At 46.3% G+C, this 21768-nt stretch overlaps 1 long non-coding RNA gene across 3 annotated transcripts in view; it reads right to left on the bottom strand.

Annotated features, from left to right (window-relative positions):
- The window catches only part of LOC143267856 (uncharacterized), a 32275-nt gene extending 18862 nt beyond the window's left edge, over window positions 1-13413 (bottom strand). For 2 of the 3 annotated variants that reach the window (XR_013043484.1, XR_013043483.1), the window contains exon 1: window positions 12982-13413. This is a non-coding gene — a long non-coding RNA (uncharacterized LOC143267856). The remainder of the gene's footprint in view (window positions 1-12981) is intronic. The other variant, XR_013043485.1, reaches the window with a different exon arrangement.
- Window positions 13414-21768: the final 8355 nt, after the last annotated feature.

Raw genomic sequence — 21768 nt, 5'->3', positions numbered from 1 at the left:
CAGAGGAAACTATTTAACTGGCCACGGCACAGAGGGAACCTTGTCAATGGCTGGTTCGCTATTGTTGTCAAATATTGATGATATCAGCTTAATAGTCCTATCGTATCCATTACATCTTCTCAAAAATATTACCCATTTATGTATTTTCCACCCAGAGTCTCACTATGTAGTTCACGCTGACTTGGAATTCTCTGTGTAACCCATATGAGCCTTGAATGAGTAATTCTCCTGCCTCAGCCTTCTGAGTGCTTAGATTACAGGCACGCACCCCTACACCTGGCTACATGTATGTATCTTTAAAACAACAGCATAGCTTATAAAATATAAGTGTCAGAGCTGGGAGATGGCACAAGAACATGAGTTCAGACCCCTAGCACCCACGTAAAAGCCATAGTGTTGGCACGCCATGTATGCACACAAGTACATGTGTACCTGCATACACATCTACACACACAAACATGGACACTACCACACATGTACACACACAGTTCAAACATTATGAAGAGTTAAAACAAATTGCTGTATAAAAAGAAACATTATAGAAATATTATTGTATTTCTTTATTATTACTACTAATTTACCGTCTTACCTAGTTTTATTATAAGAAGCCTGGGAAGTTAGTTTAGGGTGGGTCCTAGAGGAAGAGGAATACAACAGACTGAACACTTTACCGTGACATGACAAGTGACCAGGTAACCTAAGCTGCCCATCAAAAATGGGTGCTGTCTGATTCATCAAACCATGAGTGTCGCAGCACAAATAATGACAACCTCCCTGCAATGGTTAGTGATCACACTGGAGCCTGTGTGGAAGGCATGATGCGTTCCATGAGCGAGCAGCCAGATTCTCCTAATGCCTCCCACAGACAGGGCTGCTCGGGTGCTGGTCCAGCCTGTCACAGCATCTTTGCCCACTCAGGGGCATCCCTAAGTGACAGTGAGGAAAAAGACCTCCCCTGAGTAAAAAGGAGGTAGGAACCTTGTCAGTACAGCCGACTGCTCAACCACATGCCCTTAACAAGGCTGACTCAGGTCCCGTCACCATTAAGAGTCTAAAGCAAGTGTTCAGCAGACAACCATCCTGAGTCTAAATGTGATCACACCATTAGTGGACAAAGGGAGATGGCCAGCCTATGCACAGGACTGACCTGTGACTGCCTGCCCTGAAATTCATGGTGAAGTCATATCTCCAATTATATCAGAAAGTGACTGGTTTGGGAGATGTCTTTGAAGAGGTCATTAGCTTTAAGGCAAGGCTGTTAGAGCAGATCTGAATCCTTCATAATTAATGCACTTGTTTTTCCAAGACAGGGTTTCTCTGTGTAGCCCTGGCTGTTCAAGAACTCACTTTGTAGATCAGGCTGGCCTCAAACTCACGGAGGTCCTCCTGACTCTGCCTCCAGAGTGCTGGGATTGAAAGTGTGTACCACCACTGCCAGGTGCAGTGGGTAGCTGTTTGAGCCATGCCCTGGAGTATCGCCCCTAGTGAGGCAGCTGTAGCTGTTACATCTGCCTATGACCCTGAGGTACCTGTCCCTGGGGAGTGGCCATCAGGGACCCTTAAGACCTGGGATGTACATACGTTCTCTCTCTTTTGGCTACCTCATGGTTTTGGATGCCGAGATAGTGGACCAAGTCATTCAGCAAGGGCCATAGCTCAGCTTTCCTGGACCCTGTAATAAATCTCCTGTGGTTAGGAGTTACACCCCCAAATAAATTCCTTTGATCATTAAGCCGATTCCGTGGATTGCTAGTGATTTAATCATATTAGCCCAGCTCCTGATGCACTTATAAGATGAAATTGGATGGGCAAGATGGTTCAGTGGGTAAAGCACTTCCTGCCAGGCCAATGAACTGAGATTGATTCCTCGGACCCACAGGGTGGAAGGGCAGAACTGATTTCTACAGATTGTCTTCCAACTTCCACATGTGTGCGGTAGTACACACATACCCCACCACAAAGTGTTTTTAAACAAGAAGATTTGCAGACATGCAGAGGGAAGACCTGTGAAGACACAGAGAGAAGAGGGGCCTTTCCAAGCCTGGCATCGGCTGTGCTGGTTGCTTTCTTATCACCTCGACACAAGTTAACGTCATCTGGGAAGAGGGAACCTCAACTGCTGTGGGATGGTCTATATGTCAAATTGCTCTGATTGGTCAATAAACAAAACACTGATTGGCCAGTGGCCAGGCAAGAAGTTGGTGGGACAAGGAGAGAGGAGAATTCTGGGAAGCGGAAGGCTGAGGCAGAGAGACACTGCCAGCCGCCACCATGACAAGAAGCATGTGAAGACACCGGTAAGCCACCAGCCACGTGGCAAGGTATAGATTTATGGAAATGGATTAATTTAAGATATAAGAACAGTTAGTAAGAAGCCTGCCACGGCCATACAGTTTGTAAGCAATATAAGTGTCTGTGTTTACTTGGTTGGGTCTGAGCGGCTGTGGGACTGGCGGGTGACAAAGATTTGTCCTGACTGTGGGCAAGGCAGGAAAACTCTAGCTACACTCAACTGAGGAATTGCCACCAACAAGTCTGTGGTAAATTTTCTTGGTTAATTATTAGTGAGGGAGGGCTCCGCCCCCTGTCCATTGTGCCCAGTAAGCAGCATTCCTCTACTTCAGTTCTTCTTTCCAAGTTTCTGCCTTGACTTCCCTCATTGAAGCCAAATAAACCCCTATCTCCCCAAGTCACTTTCAGCCTGGTGTTTTTATCACAGCAATTGAAAAGCAAATTAAGACAGGGGGCTCTGAAGGAACTCACGGTACTGCCATCTTCACCTTGAACTTGTAGCCTCTGGAACTGTGAGGAAACAGAACCTCTCTTCTTTAGGCCACCCAGTCTGTGGCATTTTGTTATAGAGTGTTCAAGAAAACCAACACATAGCTTTTCCTTCATGGCGGGCAAAACAATGTATTCCCGGGATAGTTCTGGGCATGAATTCGTGACCACAACGCTCCTGGCCAAATCTGACTGGTGATGGTGGCGGCTGGTACAAGCTTAGACTTGAAGATGGCTTCCTTCTCCCACACCCTGCTCCATCACATCCTCTCCCTCTACGGGGGCCACACCGGAACCCACTGAAGAAGGTCGCGTATCACCTGGACACTGAGACTGAGGGGAACTAATGGGAATTTTCTTGTCCCTTTCCTTGCCTGAAAGAGCTAGACACCGTTGCTTGTGTTCACAGTCACTGCCTCCCGACAGGGGGATGTCAGGATGGCTGTAGGCTCAAAGAGATTCCAGTTGCAGCCCTGGGCTGCTGAAACCTCATCTCCTTTTTTTGTTTGTTTTGTTTTGTTTGTTGTTGTTGTTTTTTAATGGGGTTTCCCCCCTTGAATTTGTGTGTATGTGTGTGGGTGTGTGTGTAGGGGGGGATGACACACACATATGTGAGGTCAGAGGATAATTTTCAGGAGTTGGTCCTCTCCTTCCACTGTGTAGGTCCTGGGAATCAAACTCAGGTCATCAGGGTTGGAAGCACACGCCTTTAGGAGAGTCTCTCATCTCCCTTTGTTCTCCCAGGCTAGGTGGGCCTGCCAATGGCCTCCTGCTGTGGCTCTTTCTGGGTTTCTTCTTCATCTTCATCCCATCACTTTCTTCCACATAAAACCAATTCTGCGTGTCAAGGTTGTGAGGTGTCTACTGGAAAATGCTGCTTTGACAAGGGGTCAAGCTGATAAGAAATGATTATTATTAATTAATCTCTATTAGCCAGCTGCTGACCACACTGGATGCTTGGGACCCCGGTGCTGTCCCGAGCCTCTCTTAGGATGGGGTTTTGAGCACAAAAAAACCACATCCTTGGTTGACATACTTTGGAGAGCAAGAAGAGTTAGCCAGAATGAAACTACAGGAGCCGAAATGCAAGGCTAGGACATGTATGGACTTTCCCAGAACTAGGGACTTGGATGGTTTAGGTCTTTGTTTCCATTTTGACAGGTATTTCTTTCTACGTGCTGGGTTCCAAGGCCTGAATGGTTCATCTGTCGTAGCGGCCATTGTGCTGGGGGCCTGCTGAGGTCTGGGGGTCTGTTAGGCTAGGTTTAGATGAGTTGAAGTGCTCTGAATGGCACCTGCTCTCCTGTCTGACCTTGACTGACTCGGTGCCCGTCAAGGCAGTGGTACCCTGCATCCTGTCCACCTGCTCAGTGCCCGGCCGCATCACTCTGGTCCCTGTGTTCCACGTGCGGTCCTTGACTCTCTTCCTTTCATTTTCTTGGATGTGCTAATGTCGCTCCTGGCTGAGGACGTCTGCACGCACTATTAGTTAGAAAGTGTGGAAGACCTCTCCTCTCTGTCAGCTAACTCCACTCCGTCTTAAAACCTGTTTGCCCATGCCACTCTCTCCAAGCAGATATGCCTGGCTGTGGTGATATTTTATTTGTATTCAAATGTTATTTGTATGTTAATAAATAAAGTTGCCCGGGGGTCAGAGCTATTAGCAAGCCATAGGAAAGCAGGGCATTGGTGTCGTACGTTTGTAATCCCAGCACTTGGTAGGCAGAACTAGGTAAGTCTCTGTGTGTTCAGGGATACAGCCAGTATTGGATACACCTGCCTTTAATCTCAATACCAATCATAGAAAATCTGGAGGTCTATACAGACGGGCCGTGACAAGGCGGTCATGTGGTTGGGTTTACAACCAATGAGAAGGCAGAACAGAAAGTCTATATAAAGACTTTAACACAGGAAATAGCTCTCGTTCGTTCGGAGAGGTAGGGCCACCGCAGGAGGAAGGGTAAGGTTTTATTTAGCTCTTAGCTCTGACCTCTTGGCTTTCTTCTTTGCATTGGTTCTGTGTTTCTTATTTAATAAGACAGTTGGTTACTTCTACATCTGACCTCTTGTCAAATACCATGCCATATCTATCCCAGAACCACAGTGCCAGGCAGGCCGCTCAGCACTCAGTACGGTCACAGTGGAATGAACTGAGTTCCTCTCATTGAATTGAACCGTAAATGAGATCCAAGACCCAAGATCACATTTTTTTTTAAGTAACTGTTTTATTTCCAGCATACATAATGCCTGCCTGATACATACAGAAGGCGATGTATTTGTTGAGTGAATAAGGGAGTGGATGAATAAATACTGCATGGTCCCTGTTTTCCTCTGGAGCCTAAGTTCTTAACCTTAGTTGCAGTCTAAGCAATGAGGGGTTTTTAAAAGTGCTGATGGTTGAGTCCCAACTCAGAGCTTTTTAGCTGAAGTGTGGACTGAATGCTGGGACTTTTGAAAGCTCTCGTAATAATTCTAACAAGCAGCAAGCGTATAGACAAATTGTCATGAGATGTCTATGCGTGACATTTATATAACCACACACTGGTTTGCTCTATGTTCAGTGAGTGTTTTTCCCCCCAGTATTTTGACAGACTGCTCTTTCAACCCCTTTACTCCAATTCGGTTTTTCTGAGCTACAGATGGCTGCCTTTTGCTTACTTAGATGAAATCACCTCTGGGGTACTTTACAAGTTTGATAACTTAATTTTTTAATTAAAAATATTTTATATTCCTGACAAGTTAAAAAAAACATGAGGGTGTTAAGGCTTTGTGCTTTAGGTGGAAGAAATCTCTTTGACCTTGGAATCACTGCTCTGACTTTGATCCAACAGCTCTTGACATTCTCCAATCCTTGTAGAAGAATCTGTGTGTTAAAATTCCGGTCACATGACCCTGCCAGGCTTCCCCTCCATCAGGACGCCACCTTAATGGAGCGTCCCCCAGGCCCCCTCCAATGGCATCTCCCTGATGTTTCCAGGCAGAGCACTGCTTGGCATCAGCGATGACTCACTCAGTCGCCCCGTGAGGTAAATCTAGTGCTCTGTAAGCCTCTCAGACAGCTCGGCTTCTGTTGGTGAAATCCCATGGAAGCAGTGCAGGCAAGTCTTCCTGGAAGCCAGCTGGGTAATGCAAACTGACTTTTCTTGTGGACTCAGCTGCTTGGAGGTCAGCTTGATTATTATTACTTTTTTTTTTTTTTTTTTTTTAAAACACAGAGGTACATGACTGAGGACCTTGAAGCACTCCTGGCTTGCTCTGTCTGTCTCTGATGCCCCTGTCAAGGTCAGGGTCAGATCCAAGCTCGGGCTCTCAGTGACTTAAGGCCCAGCAGATCTGAGAAAAGTGTTCTTGCTCACTGTGTTGTCTGCACACATACTAACAGGAAGACTCTGGAGCCTCGCTTTAACTCATTTATACTAGTAAGGAGCGGTACATTGATCATGCTTTTAAAACCCACAGCTCCTTTTAGGAGATCTTATCACAGCCTCCTCCTTCAAAACCATCATTGACCTGCTGCAGTGTGTGTGTGTGTGTGTGTGTGTGTGTGTGTGACATTCTGTAGTGTGTATGTATGTGCGGGCATAAATGTGTATGTATGTATATGTGCATGTGACAGCCTATTGTATGTTTATGCATGTGAGTATGTATTTGTACATGTATTTGTATATATCTGTGTGCATGCGTGTTTGTATATGATACCCATACTGTGGATGTATGTGTATGTATATTTTTTGTGCATATATATTTATGTATATGTATGTGCATATGTGTGTATTTGTGCATATGTGTGAAACTCCATAGTGCATGTTAACGTGTGCACATGAGTGTGCACTTGTGAATGTGACACACTACAATGTCTGTGTTTGTGTGTGAAGGGTGACAAGTGATGTCACCCCATTCAGGGACAGGCGCGGTGATTCTAGACCACTGTGGAACCAAGGGACTCCAGTGTCCCTCCGAGGACAGGCATCGTGGGCCCCAGTGAGTCAGACCCACATGTGTGGCTCCCACTCCTCTGTCTCCCAGGATGAGGTGGAGGGGAAGTCAGGAAGAACACGTGCTTGCTCTGCGGCCTGTATATCTCTTCAGTCTCTATCTTAAAGTGCATGCGGGTTCAGGAAACCCCCTTCTGCTGACCTCTGCAAGGCCGCTGCCTTCTTTACTTCAGGTCATTAGTTTAGGGCATTGAACCATCATTTTCCTTTCTAGAGTGACCCAGCGGCACAGCCCTCTCTAATGGAGTGTGGTTTTAAATGCGCTGTTGTCAGGCAAGCTGACTGGAGCACAGAAAAGTCTTTCCCGTTTCCTCTGCCGACTGGAGAGTCGTCGCTCTTGGCCAGGGAGTGCAACTCCTGAAACATTCATTTTCACTCCAATGACTTTTCCACGATCACGTGTCCTCCGCCTTTCTCCGGAGGGTGCTGAGGTGCACATTTGACTCCATCTCTATGCTCCTCCGTCCTCTTGTCTGGTTTTCTGAAGTTATGTAGATACTCTGTGTGGGCTGAGGAAGAACCCAGAACAACTTGGAAATGAGTCTAGAGAAGAGTCGCATTGGAGGCTAGGGTGAGCCATTGCGGAAGACAGATATCAGCAGAACTTAGATGCCACAGGTTTAAAGCCACGGGCTGATAGCAAGTTTGGAGATCAAGATCAGAGGAAGAGGAGACCAGTCTGGAAGAAGGGGTTTGTGATGTCCCCTACATGTAGCTTCATAGAATTTGGAGATTATAGAGAAGCCCAGCCCAGCCAGGTATCTGTAAGTGTCAACTCAGAGCAGTAGTTTGCCCTGTTTTCTGGTCTTGGAAGACCCCAGTCGCTGATGACCTTTGAATAAATTGGATGGAACTGGCCAGTGCTTGGTGGTTTTGTTGCCAGTCTTATGAGGTTTCATGTCCTGTGAGACTCCCCCAAGTGTGCTGAAGGCTGCAACCAATGCATGTCTGTCTACCAGGAACAGTTCACAGGGAAGGCCCTTAGTCACTTCGGCAAGCTGGTTGGGTGGATTTAAATCCAGTTTCTCAGACCCTGTTTCCTAAGCTTGCTGTGTCCCTGGAGCAGGAGGCTTGAGACAAGCCACCGTTGGCCAGGCTTACAGAAGTCTCTAGAATAGAACCTAGAAATTGAAAAATGAAGTTGTTGTTTTCCTAAGACATTGATCTTCTCCGAGTTAATGAGCTAATGAATAGCTGTTTTGAAGAATTTCCCCTTTCCTTCCTTCTCTTCCCTTCACTTAATTACACACTGACCTCTTATAGCTAAATCCTTATACCTTGCTTGAAAGAAAAAGGGGAGAACCTCTTCCCTTCAGCCCAGCAGAGTCGGCTTTGACTTGGGTCTAAGTTTGTTCTATTTTTGCCTGTTATTAGTCGTGAGGGAGGAGGCTAAGGTGAAGAGCGGGTTCTAGAGGCATTAAGAGAAACACAAAAGAAAGCCTCCTCCTTGACTGAAAGCTACATGAAACACATGTAAGCATGCAGGCTTCCCATGCTCTTCAGTGACCTGGAATGATGCGCAAAGGCTTGTCCACCTGTGGCTGGGGGACATCGGATTCTCTCCTGTCTCAGCTCTGTGGCTCACTTCCATTCTCAGGAGTGGCTGACTTTGTGCCTTCTAAGAAGTTACTTCTGTTTATATTACTCTCCACGCGTCCACAGTACAATCCTCAGGCTCAGATGGAAGAACCTGGAGATCTCGGTAGTTTCCCTCCAGACTCTGATCCATGCTTGTAGCAGTCACAGTATTGTGTAGTACACCAACAACAAATACGTAGCTCTTAAGTTTATTGATTTTTAAATGTATATCCCGTCTTCTTCTATAAGAGTTCCAGATGGAGTCTTCATCAGCTCAGGCTGCTACAACTCCTTACCATAAGGTAGGCAGCTTAAACCCTACATATTTGTTTTTCACACTCTAGTGGCTGGAAGTCCAAGGTGAGGGAGCCGGCATGGTTGGGTTCTGGCTTTATACTGAGTCCTCACATGGTAGAAAGAGCACTCAGTAGCGATCTGAACTTTTCTTATAAGAGCTCTAATCCCACTTGGATGTGTTTATCTAATTATTCTTTATCAACAAAAACTCAGGAGTCAGATATCCAGGTAAGAACCTGAATGATGAGAGAAGTGGTGGAGAAGCGACCAGTGACCTCCTATCTCTTTTGTCCCTCCATCCGAAAGGGCTGAGACCCTCTCTAAGTACTGTCTTACTATACTTCCTGACTCCCTATCTTAGTCCTCCAAAACCTCTATGGTTAATTTTGGTCAACTAATAACTAGCTCTGCCCTCTGATTCAAAGCAAATTTTTATTGGTAGTCTTGGGAACGTCAGAATACAGTCAAAATATACACCACCACTCACAAAGGCTTCATGGGCACGTCCTCCCAAAGGACCTACCTCCAAACACAGTCTTGCTGGTCGTTAGATTTCAGCGCAGAAACTGGAGTTACGGAAGCATCAAAGCTATCGCTTCATTTTAAACCAGGGGCCAAGTAAACATCCCTAGCTGTAACCAGATCTCTCACCAGGGTGAGGGGTGTAAGGACACATTGCTTCTCTTTTCTTTTTCCCTTGTGAATATAAGAAAAGAGACTTTACTCTTGTGTGTGATGTGCATACATGTATGTGTGCATGTTGACATGTGTGTGGGTGCATGTGGAGGCCCAAGGTTGACACTGGGAGATATCTTTCCACTTATTAATTGAGGCAGGGTTTCTCAGCTGAACCCAGAACTCACGGATAGAGCTGGTATCACTGGCCAGCCTGCTCCAGGAGCCCCTGTCTCTCCCTTCTGAACTTTGGAATTACAGGTGGGTTCCAGGGATCTGGACTCTCACTCTCACACTTGCAGAGCAAGCACTCTAACCACTGCGCCATCTCCCCAGTCCTTGTCGAGAGCTTTTCTAAAGCTTATAGCCACCAGGGCTACTTAAGTCCCTGTTGCTGATTCAATTGACCTCTGTGTTCTAGAACAATTCAGACACTAGATAGCATAATACTAAGTACATGTACTCAATAACAGCTTTTTATTTATTTATGTTATGGGTATGAATGATCTATCTGCATGCATACCTTTATGCCAGAAGAGGACATCAGATCTCATTACAGATGGTTGTGAGCTGCCATGTGGTTGCTGGGAACTGAACTCAGGACCTCTGGCAGAGCAGCCAATGCTCTTAACCGCTGAGCCTTCTCTCCAGCCCCCAATTAACAGTTTCATTTTTTTTAAGCACATACAATGACTTGTCTCCCCCACCTCACGGAACCATCACTGGAACTGTTTGAGGTCATGTTGTTAGCATGGTATCAAGTTATTCTGGGCATGTTCACTTCAGCTAACCACAGTCCCCTGCAGAATCTCCGGCCATGGCGTTCTGCCTCTCAGCGCTCAACCTGTGCTTTCCATGCGTATTGTTCAGCATTCCTTCCCTTGGCTCATGGACTTGAAGACAACTAAGCCACTAGGCCCCCCGAGGTATTATCTGCCATGTCAGCAACCTCTTAGCTATGTTTGACTCCTGTGGCCCACTCAGGAAAGCCACCCTAAAGGAGATCTGCCTGATTCCCCAGACACCTGTACAATGTCCATGTCGTCCACGCTGCCTGTTGGGATCAGGCCTGAAGACTCTGGCCGAGGCACTGCATGGGAACAGGCTTAAGGCACCTTTTCTAGGGCAAACGAGCCAAATGCTGTGTGTGGAGTCAGTTTAGAGGGGTGGGTGGCAAGTGCTAGGAACGGCCTTCCCCAGTGCTGACTGACTCCCTCTGCGGAGGTTATTTTCAGAGGTCTGGACAATTGCAATCAAAGGTCATATCCAATGCACTCACCGAGAGCATATGAGGATCACATCGCCCGGAGGAGGCTGCAGAAGGCCAGAGTCAGCAGTTGTGGAAAGGCTCAAAGGCCAGCGAGCTGCAAGTTCACTTTCTACAGTTTGAGATGCCTGATCCCTGTACAGCATCCTTCCTGTCTCCAATTCTAAGACAATGTCAGGATGAAAATAATTTTAAGTTTGTATTTATTTATGTGTGTGTGTGTGTGGTGTGCATGTGAGTAGAGGTGCCTGTAGAGGCCAGAAGCATCAGATGCCCCCCAAGCCGGAGTTACAGGCAGTTGTGAGCCTCCCCATGTTGGTGCTGGGGACTGAACTTGGGTCTTCTGTAAAAGCAGTGTGTGTGTGTGTATGTGTGTGTGTGTGTGTGTGTGTGTGTGTGTGTGTGTGTGTGTGTGTTCTTAACCTCTGAACCATCTCTTTTGGCCCAGGATGAAAATAACTAAACAAAGAAAAGGACATAGACATTGAAAAGCAAGAAAAGCATACAAAAGAAAGGGAGAAATCAGACAGACGATTTCAAACTAAGGAAAAAGAGGTTGACAAGACTGAACGAAAATTTTCTGAAAAAGAAAAGAAAATAACTAAACAAAGAACGCTTGATTATCAAGGATCCTGGTCATTCTGCTGGGAATGTCAAGGAGACACAGCCTGGCACTACCACCAGTAGCCTGAGGAGTCATCCTCCTTGGGCCCTCTACTCAGGTAAAGCCAGACCTTTGTCAACGATGCTACCGCAGAACAGAATTTCAGGACAACTCTGAGTCCTGAATGAGTCCCGAATGCAGAAAGACATTTAGCATTATGCCTGGTGGGATAAACTAAGATTCAAAAACGTAGTGAAGCACTTGCCTCACCAACAGGAAGACGTGAGTTTGAATTCCCGGAGCCCACACACAGCCAGGTGCAGGAGCATGCATCTGTCATCCCAGGGACATCACAGTGAGATGGGAGGTGAGACTGGAGAATCCTGGGGCAGCTAGCCTTGGGTATGCCTTGAGTAAAGTGGAAGCAGCATGTCTTCTGAGCTTTACAGGCACACTGTGTCACGTGTCAGCAGTCACACACAGACATGTATGCAAAAAAAGATTTTATAAAGAGAATTCAGAAAACACCATTGCTGTATTCACAGTTAAATCATCATTGGAATCATTTCAGACCACATAATTAGGACTGGAGAGATGGCTCAGCCATTAAAGGCCAGGCCCACGACCAAAAAGACGTAAGACTACATTATTAGCATGGTATTTGTTTGTTTACTTAATTTTTAATATGCTTTTAATTGTAACAGAATTACATCACTTCCCCCTCCCTTTGCCTCCTCCAGATCCTTCCAGCTAGTCTTCCTCGAACCCCTCCCAGGTCCCCCACTCTCAACCGGATAGCCTCTTTTTATTTGATTCTTCTTCTTATATATATATAATATGTGTGCATACGTGTCTGTACAATAAATATGTATAAATACAACCTGTTGAGTCTGTTTTTGTTGGTGGTATGTATATGGTTTCAAGGCTGACCACTCTGAATTGGACAACCAGGAAGGGACTCATCCCTGGGGGGAGGGAGGGGCTAATTTCCTTCTCCCCTTTTCCTAGCGGTCATCAGTTGCCTGTAGTCCTTTATCCAGGAGTGGAGCCCATGACATTTTCCCTTTCCACGTTAGCATGTCCACTGATATCACCAGCCCTGCTTAGTTAGCATGGTATTTAAATAGAAATAATTTTAATGTAGATGTAATCAGGGGCATTACAGGAGAGAAAGGGGTACTTAAGAAAAGGACAGTACCCACTGGAGACTTGGGAGGGTCACACTCATGTGCCTTTACAACGGAGGTGTGTGTGTATGTGTGTGTGTGTGTGTGTGCATGTGTGTGTAAGACAGGGAGATTCTATGCTTTTCTAAGTTACATTGTTCAAAGGATATAATTTTCAATGAGGTTTAAAGATTAATCAAAGTTTTAAAATTAAGCAAAATTTATAAACGAAGTAAAAAATATATCAGTGGTTTTACTTATTTTACTTAAAGACTTTTCTTTCATTAATGACAACTGTGAGGTGGCTTTGTGAGACGTGTGGTTTAGATTCTGAGTGCCAACAAGTTAAATGCAAGGCTATAGACTTTCTGGCCCCGAGTCAGCTAAGTTTGCTTTTTAGCGTCCTTGTTGGAAATGTCTTTAGGAAAGCGAGCATTACATTTGTGGGCAATCTTGGTTTTATCAGTTGTGTTGAAATTTCTTGACGCTAAGCCAGCAGAAAATACAAACTAAGCATCGGGGTGAGGATGTTATTCCTTTCCCATGTACCCTTAATCCTCACTGCCTGTCTGTCTTGCCTCAATTCCAGGTCCCGAGATGGGGAGTAAGTGGACTTACCCAGACGGACATGGTGTAGGCAGAGACGACACAGAATACAGGGCCTCGGGAGTCAGGAACCGGGCTCAGAAATGGAAGCTGCTTCAGGGAAACAAAACAGGGTTGAGTCTCTTCTGTGGGGACGGCAGGGAGCGAGAGCCACGTCGAATGTATGACTACACCGTGGGAGCCGACACAGCGTGGCTGGCTCCGTGCTGTGGTTTGCAGCGTGCACGGGGAGTGTATTAGTTCCTCTAGCACTGCTGTGACAAAATTCTGAACAGCAGCAGCACAGGGAGGAAAGATTCCTGTTACCTCACAGTTCCAAGGGTTCTAAATCCATCACAGCTGGGAAGGCCTGGTGGAGCAGGTCCACTCATGGCAGTGGGAGTGATTGGGGGAGACTGTTTGTCTAGAGCCTTGTGCGTGTGAGGCAAGAGCTCTACCACTGAGCCGTGTCTCCAGCCCCAACTGCTGTCTTTTACATTTCCTTCCAGATGTTTGTGGCCTCGGGCCTTTGAGTCCGCTGTTGGAAGAGACCCTTGCGTTCATCTGCTTCAGAAAGAACAGGGACAAAGTTTGCAGCTCAAATGAGTGTCTTCCAGGCAGTGTGACCAATAATGAAGTCTCCTTGAGTCACAGAGGATTTTCCTGGCCCCAGGAATTAACCCAGGACAGTGGTCTGCTCTCCTGTGCCTGGGGCTTCCCTCCTATTTGTAAGAGGCTAGTGGGAGGAGGGCTGGGGATGTAGCTCGGTTGGTAGAGTGCTTGCCTAGCATGCACTTGAGGCTCTGGGTTCAAACCCCAGCACTAAATAAAAACAGGGCATGGTGGTGTCTGCAATCCCAGCACCTGGGAGATGGAAGAAGGAATAATCAGAAGGTCCAGGTCATCCTTGGCTATACAGTAAGGCCAGCCTGGGTTACACAGTCCAGGTCATCCTTGGCTGTACAGTAAGGCCAGCCTGGGTTACACGAGGCCCAATCATAAATGAAAAAAACAAATTTGTAGAGGGGCTCAGTAGTAGGCCAAAGACTGAAAACTGTGTGTTTGTGTGTCTGCTCTTTGGCACATGGATCCCAGCGTGTAAGGAGGCTTAATAAGAATCTGTGAAGCTTTGACTGTACAAATGCATGCACTTGTGTGTATGTGTGTGTGTGTGTGTGTGTGTGTGTGTGTGTGTGTGCCTGCATCACGTTATTAATGCACCTTGAGATCCCCAGATAAAAAGCTTCTGTCAAGTCACAACCCAGAGGAATGACATCAAACATTCCCCGCTTTTAGGGAAAGGCTTTGGCTCTCCAAATGCTGCTGGCCAAGGCCTTGTCATCTCCCACCCCCTCATTAGCTAATATTGTTGGCTAGCTCCTTATATAGAACTCCTGGGGGTAGGGGTTAGAAAGCAGGATATATATATATATATATATATATATATATATATATATATATATATTATTCATTGTGTCTTTCACATCATGCATCTCGATCACATTCATTTCCAGTCCCTGCGTATCCACCCTCTGCCCTTGCAGCATCCCTTCAAATAAAATTTAAGAGAAAAAAAGAGAGAAGAAAAGAAAAAAAGGGAGAAAAAAATCTTGTCACGGAAGCTGCAGTGTGACACAGTGAGTCACGCAGTAAACCCTTTTGTCCATATATCTGTACTTGCAAGTGTTCATTGCAGAGAGTCATTGGTCTGGTTTGAGGTCTCTGGTTTCTGCTACATCATTGACGCTGGGCCCTCTCCTCTGAAAGCAGATCTTCTAACCCACCTTTCTTCCTTAGGTTCAGAACTGGACAAGTTTTCCCAGAGGGAAATAAATACTATTTTCAATATATATTTTAAAAAGTTGTATATGTGTGCATGTTCGTGTGTGTGTGTGTGTGTGTGTGTGTGTGTGTGTGTGTGTGTGTGTGTGTGTGCATGTACTCTCACAAACACAAAGACTACAGAACAACCTTGGGTGTCATTTCTTAGCTACCACGATCCACCTTCTAAAACAGCAACAGCAACACTAGCAGCAGACCCAGGACCTCTTATTGTCTTGGAATTCATCAGTCTAGCCTGGCTGGCCCACTAGCCCCAGGGATCTATGTGTCTCTATCTACCCAAAGCCATGGTTACAAGGCATGTGCCACCAGGCCCAACTTTTTATGTAGGTGCTGGGCATCAAACCCAGGTCCTCAATCAAGCATACCACCAACTGAGCCATTTCCCCAGCCCCTATTTTTAGTGCTTTTGAGCAGCCCTGGTACTTGAAGTTTCAGTGATTAGGTTAAGCTCTGTTCCTCCATTTCCCCTCTTTCAGTTAGTAGGCAGAGCTTATTTTCATTGTGAAACTCTGAGAAGAATGCAATACTGATTAATAACAAGTTCCACATGGCCCCATGCATTGCTTCTGCTTTTAGGAAATCACAGTAAACCAAGTCTTCGTTAGACATGGCTACCCTTTTCTCACTCTGTTTGTATAGCCCCTGAATCTAGAGACTGTGGCATCGTGCATGGAGTTAACATTGCCAAGAGTTCAAGGTTATGACATCCATGGTATTTATGTCTAGCTTTAATGATCACTTACTAATAACTCACCTCTGGGGTTTGGGAAGTGACTAGATAGGGTCATTGTCCTCATGAGCCTATGACCTGGCCACTGTTGATATCATCTTTGGCTCTGGACACAAGTACGAGTCATATTTTGGTGTAGTCTCTGATCCGTACGTGATCCCAGCATCCTTTGCTGGCTCCTCTGGATCAGAGATGTCATCAGGAGAATTTTCTGTTGACTCACCCTCATTAGTGAGGACCCTGCAGGTCTGAGACTTTCTTCCCTGTCTTCCAAAGTTAAAGCTTGCCTAGATTTACCAAACTCGGCCCTTTGAATGTGGGTGACAGTTTTATGGCCTGGTCTGTTTGTGGGGCCCCTGACAGTGGGATCAGGATCTATTCCTGGTGCATGAACTGGCTTTTTGGAGGCTGTTCCCTATGGTGAGACACCTTGCTCAGCCTTGATGCAGTGGGGAGGGCCTTGGTCCCGCCTCAACTTGATATGCCAGGCTTTGTTGACTCCCCATGGGAGGCCTTACCCTCTCTGAGGAATGGGTGGAGGGTGGGGTAGGAGGGAGTGGGGGGGCAGAGCGGGAGGAGGGGAGTGAGGCGAACTGTGGTTGGTAGGTAAAATGAAAAAAAAATATATAAAAAGGGGGAACAAAACCAGCTTGTCCAGATTTAACCAGGGCTCACTCAGCTTTTGAGTGGCCCATGTGGGAAGTTCCCGTCTATGTCAGCTGGCTTTCCCTTGCCGAGGAAGAATTTAAAGAGCAAGAAGAAATCTCCCTCGTGTCCTCGTCCATGCCCACAGTGCACTTGGAAACTTGAATCTAATGTGCTATGTACTTGCCCTCAGTAGTGGCTCTGACCCCTGCTCAAACCTCAATAAGATGGTGAGGAGGCACCAGGGACCCCAGGCAGACTGATGGAGGCGTCTCAGCTGTTAGTCTCCCATCACACAGGCACCCATCTGCTGTTGCTCTGTGTCTAATCTCAGCTTTGATCTCGGTTTTCAGGGAGAAGCCCCTGGGACATCTCCATTTCCTCTTCCTCTGGGGCAGGGGCTGAGGGGACAGTCTCCTCTATGACACTCATAATCAGTTATTGATCACGGAAATGCCTTAAAACCATAGCCCTGTTTATATTAGCAAAGACTGAGAAATATTTAAATGCCTAGCTAGCTAGACTGAAAAGCTACAAAGTAAAATAGTAAGCAGCCATTTAGAAGAGTGAAGTCAGTGTTTAGACACGATATGGGAAAGTATCGTTGTTATAGTGTGAAAATTAAAAGGTCTCGCAGCAGTGTACAATTGGATCCCATTTTGAGAAATTCATGAATAAATATACACCAAGCTGTGTCTGTAGTGATGACTATCTTTCTCTGTAAGAGAAAAGGGTTTATGAAGGACATGGTTAATCTGTGTGGCATAATGCCACATTGAATTTGTAATAAAGTGATAAATGCCTTTCTGATTAAAATACTGTGTACATCTTCAATTATGTACCCAGTTCTGGAGCACGTGTGCCTTATGAGTGAGTAAAGGAGACTCTAGCTCACACCTTCAGCCCAGAGATGAAGTTAAAAATGTTTCTTTCCTTCTCCCTCTCCCCTCTTTCTCCTCCTCTCCCTCTCAATTGAAGCAAACAAAACTCATCTCAAGTGAGAAATTGGAACTTGTTGGAATGATCCTAAAGGAAGAATTAAGCGCTGGCCTCAGTGAGTCTGGAATGAGGTCCACTGACAGTCTCCATGTAAGACCCCACACACCATCATGATGGGTTCATGGTGTCAGAAGCCATGGGACACAGTCTCCACAGGACTCAGGGGCAACAGTCTCCAAGTCACTGCGTGCCCAGACAGGAGTCGGATCCTTAGGAAAGAGAATCTGCCTGGTTCCCGCAAACATGGGCCAAATATGTATCATTTAGACTTGTAATACCACCATGCCAAAATAGTATATATAACTGATGCTAGCTCACATTACTTAAAACTGTGTCATAGACTTTATTAATACTATGTTTTAACCAATGAAGCTAGTCAGTTGAATTCCCATAGCTCCCTGCTCCTGACCTGGCACGTAGTATGTGCTCAATAAATACTGAGTTGAGTCAGCACCTCACAGCAAGACCTTGAAGTCTTGGAATTGGGGGAGAAGAGTTTGCCATGTGTAGTCTACTAATTACTTTTGATTATGGGTAAATTGGGATCTGTATAAAATATGAATCACCATTCTAGTTTCATTTCTGTTGCTATGATAAAATACCATGACAAAACAGACAAACAAAAAACGTAAGAAAGACAAGAGCTTATTTCAGCTTTCAATTCCAGGTTACTGTCCATCATTGTGGGGCCATCAAGGCAGGAACTTCAACCAGCTAGTTACATCACGTTCACAGTCAAGAGCACAGAGAAGTAAATGCGTACACGCTCGCTTGCACTCTCGGCTCCATTTCTCCACTCTTGTATAGTTCTGGACCCCCTGCCTAGGGAATGGTGCTGCCCGTAGTGGGCTGGATCTTCCCATATCAATGAACTTAATTAAGGCAGCCTCCCACAGACCTGTCTGCAGGCCAACCCAATGAAGGCAATTCCTCACGGAGACTCTTCTCACAGGTGATTCTAGACTGTGTCCAGTTGACAGTAAGCCAACCGTCACAGTCACCCATTTGGGGCCTCGGGTCCCTGGTTTAGTGTTTTGCTATTGGAATGACCCAAACGTTTCAGGTCAAAGTCATATGACAGGCAAAGAGGGCCGCACCAAAGGCGTCGCATTCATGAGCTTGAGAACAAAATGTTCGAGCAGAAGCAGTCACTGCTGCCCACCTATGAAGCATTTGAACCGATTTGCTCATTGTGGTTTGATAAAGCTGGATCAGTTTAGTGGAGCAAAGCCAGCCTTACCCTGAGGTCGCTCTGCAGACACACACGCTGACTCCAGCACTCTGCTCTAGGTCACCGTACTTTTCACAGTAGATGTCATGACTAAAGAAAGCTGTTTGCTGCGTGGGATTCACTCTAATCTTTCTTCAGTCAGAAATTCCTGGGCCGGACAGCTTGCCCCAAGCTAGTCCCCTGATTTTGACTTACACTCTTCCTCGTGACTCACACTGCATTCAAGTGACTCAGTCTCTTACCTTGGCCACCGAAGTCTGAGGGCTTCCTTAATTCCTCGTCACCTGATTCCCCGATTTCCCACCTCTCACTCCCGACAGTGTGGCTTCTGGAAACCATCCTACTTGGCTTTCTCCAGTTCCTCGGTGAGATCTTTGCCCCGTGCTCCTAGGCAGGGCTCTCTGCGAGCAGCATGGCCAGCGGAGTGGCAGAGTGACAATCCGAGGACGCTAGAAGGAGTTCTGTTCAACACAGCTCAGTAGCCGGTGTTGGTTCACACTGAGAGTCTGACCCTGAGTGGTTTACTTTCGGCATATTTAAGAACAGCACAATTCGGTGAAAAATTTCCTGGTGATAAAGAACTCAATCCCATGTACACGGTAAAGCCCAAGACAGGACTGTATCAAAGCTCTTTATAATGTTTATGTGACATCTTCCATAAAGGTGGGTTCTATAGATTGACAAGCTCATGATAAGGGTCCCAGGGAGGATCTGGTGTGGTCTCAGCCACATAGATAGTGCAAAGGTCACTGGCTATAAACCATGTCCACTCCCAGCCTTCTGGGTGGAAAACAGGTTATTCATCTCTCTCTTTGAAGAGACAATCCTGTGTGTTTAACATTCCCAGTTCCCCTAGTGCTTATCTGTGAGCACAAGGACCTCCATGCCTTCTGCACTCCTGGACTTCATGGTGGTGACAGTGTTCCTACCCAGACTCCTCCACCCCTCTTGCTACGCTTGGCATCTCCGGAGCTCGGATTGCCTGTATCCCAGCCATCTCCCTGCCAACTCAGCCAAGACAGCATCTTCCCTCTGCAGGTCGGCTCTTCGCTGGGTTTGCAGGGGACTAAGAAAAAGAAGTGGGAATAGAAAGCAGGGAGGGAGAGAGGATTAATTTGTAAATAGGGTTTTTCTCACTTCTATCAGATGGGTAACAGGAAAGGGACTGGCTGAGACAAGTGTGAGAACCGATGTGGTGGCATGATGTCCTCAGGAACACTGGTCTGCTTTTCTTACACAGGATATGCATCTATGCTCTGGGTTAAGATTCAGTTCCAGAACCTGACTCTTTGGAGAAATCTCAGCATTTCAGTCCAGGCAGGAGAGCTACACGTCCAACCCTTAGTCTGTTAAAAAACCTACTGTGTTCAACATTATCTTTTTTTTTTTTAATTTGAGATGGACTTATATAGCCCAGGGTATCCTAGAACTTGCTATGTAACCGAGGACGACCTTGAGCTTTTGCTCTTTCGGTTTCCCGCTAGGGTAACAGGTGTGCGCCACCATGCCTCATTGTACGTGTTGCTGGGCTTTGACCATTCTAGACAAGCTCTCTCCCAGCTGGGCCCCGGCCCCTGTTTAACATTGTCTTAAAGTGGAAAGTGAAACTTGTCTTCGGGGACAGGAGTCAAACTGTTGCCTTGTGAGTCCTCACTGATCTTCTAAGTCACATGTGCAAGGGCAAGAAAGGCTGGATTGTGAGCAGACATTCACTTGTGTTTTAGATGGGGTCGGGGGTGGGTCTCAATATGCAGCCCTGGCTGACCTGGAACTCACAAAGGTCTGCCTGCTTCTATCTCCCAAATGCTGGGATTAGAAGCCTGTGCCACCACACCTGGCCTACTGTTTGCTTTTAGAAGGCGTCTGCTGACTAAGCACACACTTTCTTCTGATTTTATCCATGATCATCGGACATATTAGTGAAATCGACACTCTAAATCTGTTTACAGTTGCTTTTTTTCTCTGCCTCTGTGGTTAATGCTGAGCCTGAGTGTTTTCGAAAAGCAATGGACTGTCATCAATTACTGCATGATGATCGCCGTCCCAAGGAGAGCTCACTGTGAGACAGGCACAGGGGTGTGCTAATTAGCAGCCCCAGTGAGACTGGAAACAAGGTTCTGATTTGTACTGATGCATAAATACTCTCACCAGGGTCAGGCTACAGAAGAGCCAAGAATGAAAACTAAAGGAGAAAGAGAGAGTGATGCCGACGCCCTTCCCCCACACCAGTCCCAGAGCCCTGTAGACAGTTCACAGATGTCTCTTTCGGTTCTCATTGTGTGCCCACATGGTACTGCGTGACATTTCTCGGGGAACAAACATCTGTTCACTGGAGATTGGGCACCAGCTGTGACCCCACTGGAGTTACAGCGGTGTGGGCAGCTGTAGCACCTCACAGCCCCGGACCACCAGAGTTCTCTGAACAGTTTGCAGGCAGCTCCACCAAAGAGTCGCCTCGAGCCCAGCAACTGGTTAGCACTTACAGGCCTCGAGGAGGGGCCTTGTGAGTTTATAACGTGGGAGATTCTTGTAACTTTCTTGGGAGCCTCTCTGCCTTCCCTGTACAGAGAAGGTCTCGATTCAGATGAAATATCTGCATCATCCATTGGTACCATTCCAGGCTACAGATCAAAATATGGAAGTTCTGAGAGACTGCATTTTCCAAAGGCCTCACAAGCCTACAAGAGGAATGTCAGAGTTTGGAATTTAAGGCCCTGCATCTCAAATATATACTCACCAGTGGGTGCAAAAAAAAAAAAAAAAAAAAATCCTACAAACCTATGCATTTCTTTTCTTTATTTGGAAGCATGAAGAAGGGCCCTGAACCTATAACTTCTCATTTCTTACATTCAAAACATTCACACACACACACACACACACACACACACACACACACACACACACACAAATTCTGTCTTTCTGTAGACTGGTGGGAGTCTAACATAGTGAGACTCTCTCTCAAAAAACAAAACAAAACAAAAACTGAAAGCCAAAACCAAAACAACAATGACAAAGCCATTCTCTGAACTATTGTCGTGCCAGACCCTCATGAATGCAGAAAATGTCTCTGTTGTTATATAAAGTTTTAGTCCCTCATTCATATCGTGAAGAGGGAACTGCTGTGTCTGAGGGCTGTGTCTTTCTACAAAAGTCAAATAGGTACAAACAGCCTGGAACGGACACCCGTGTTTGGAAGATGAATTCACAAAAGGACAAAAAGCTAAGTGGCCTTCCTCCAGCCTGTGCCTCCAGATGGTGCTGAGCACAGGGCGCAGCCTGCTCCATGACACATCTGGCATGTGCCTGCCTGCCTTGCAGTTCAGAGGGCATCTGTTCAAGCCTGGTATGCTCTGCAAAACACAGCCACAGC

The sequence above is a fragment of the Peromyscus maniculatus genome, chromosome 11 (genome assembly GCF_049852395.1).
Source record: "Peromyscus maniculatus bairdii isolate BWxNUB_F1_BW_parent chromosome 11, HU_Pman_BW_mat_3.1, whole genome shotgun sequence".
Lineage (NCBI taxonomy): Eukaryota > Metazoa > Chordata > Mammalia > Rodentia > Cricetidae > Peromyscus > Peromyscus maniculatus.
Note: the sequence above shows the minus strand (reverse complement) of the source record. Positions and strands in the feature narration are given on the sequence as shown.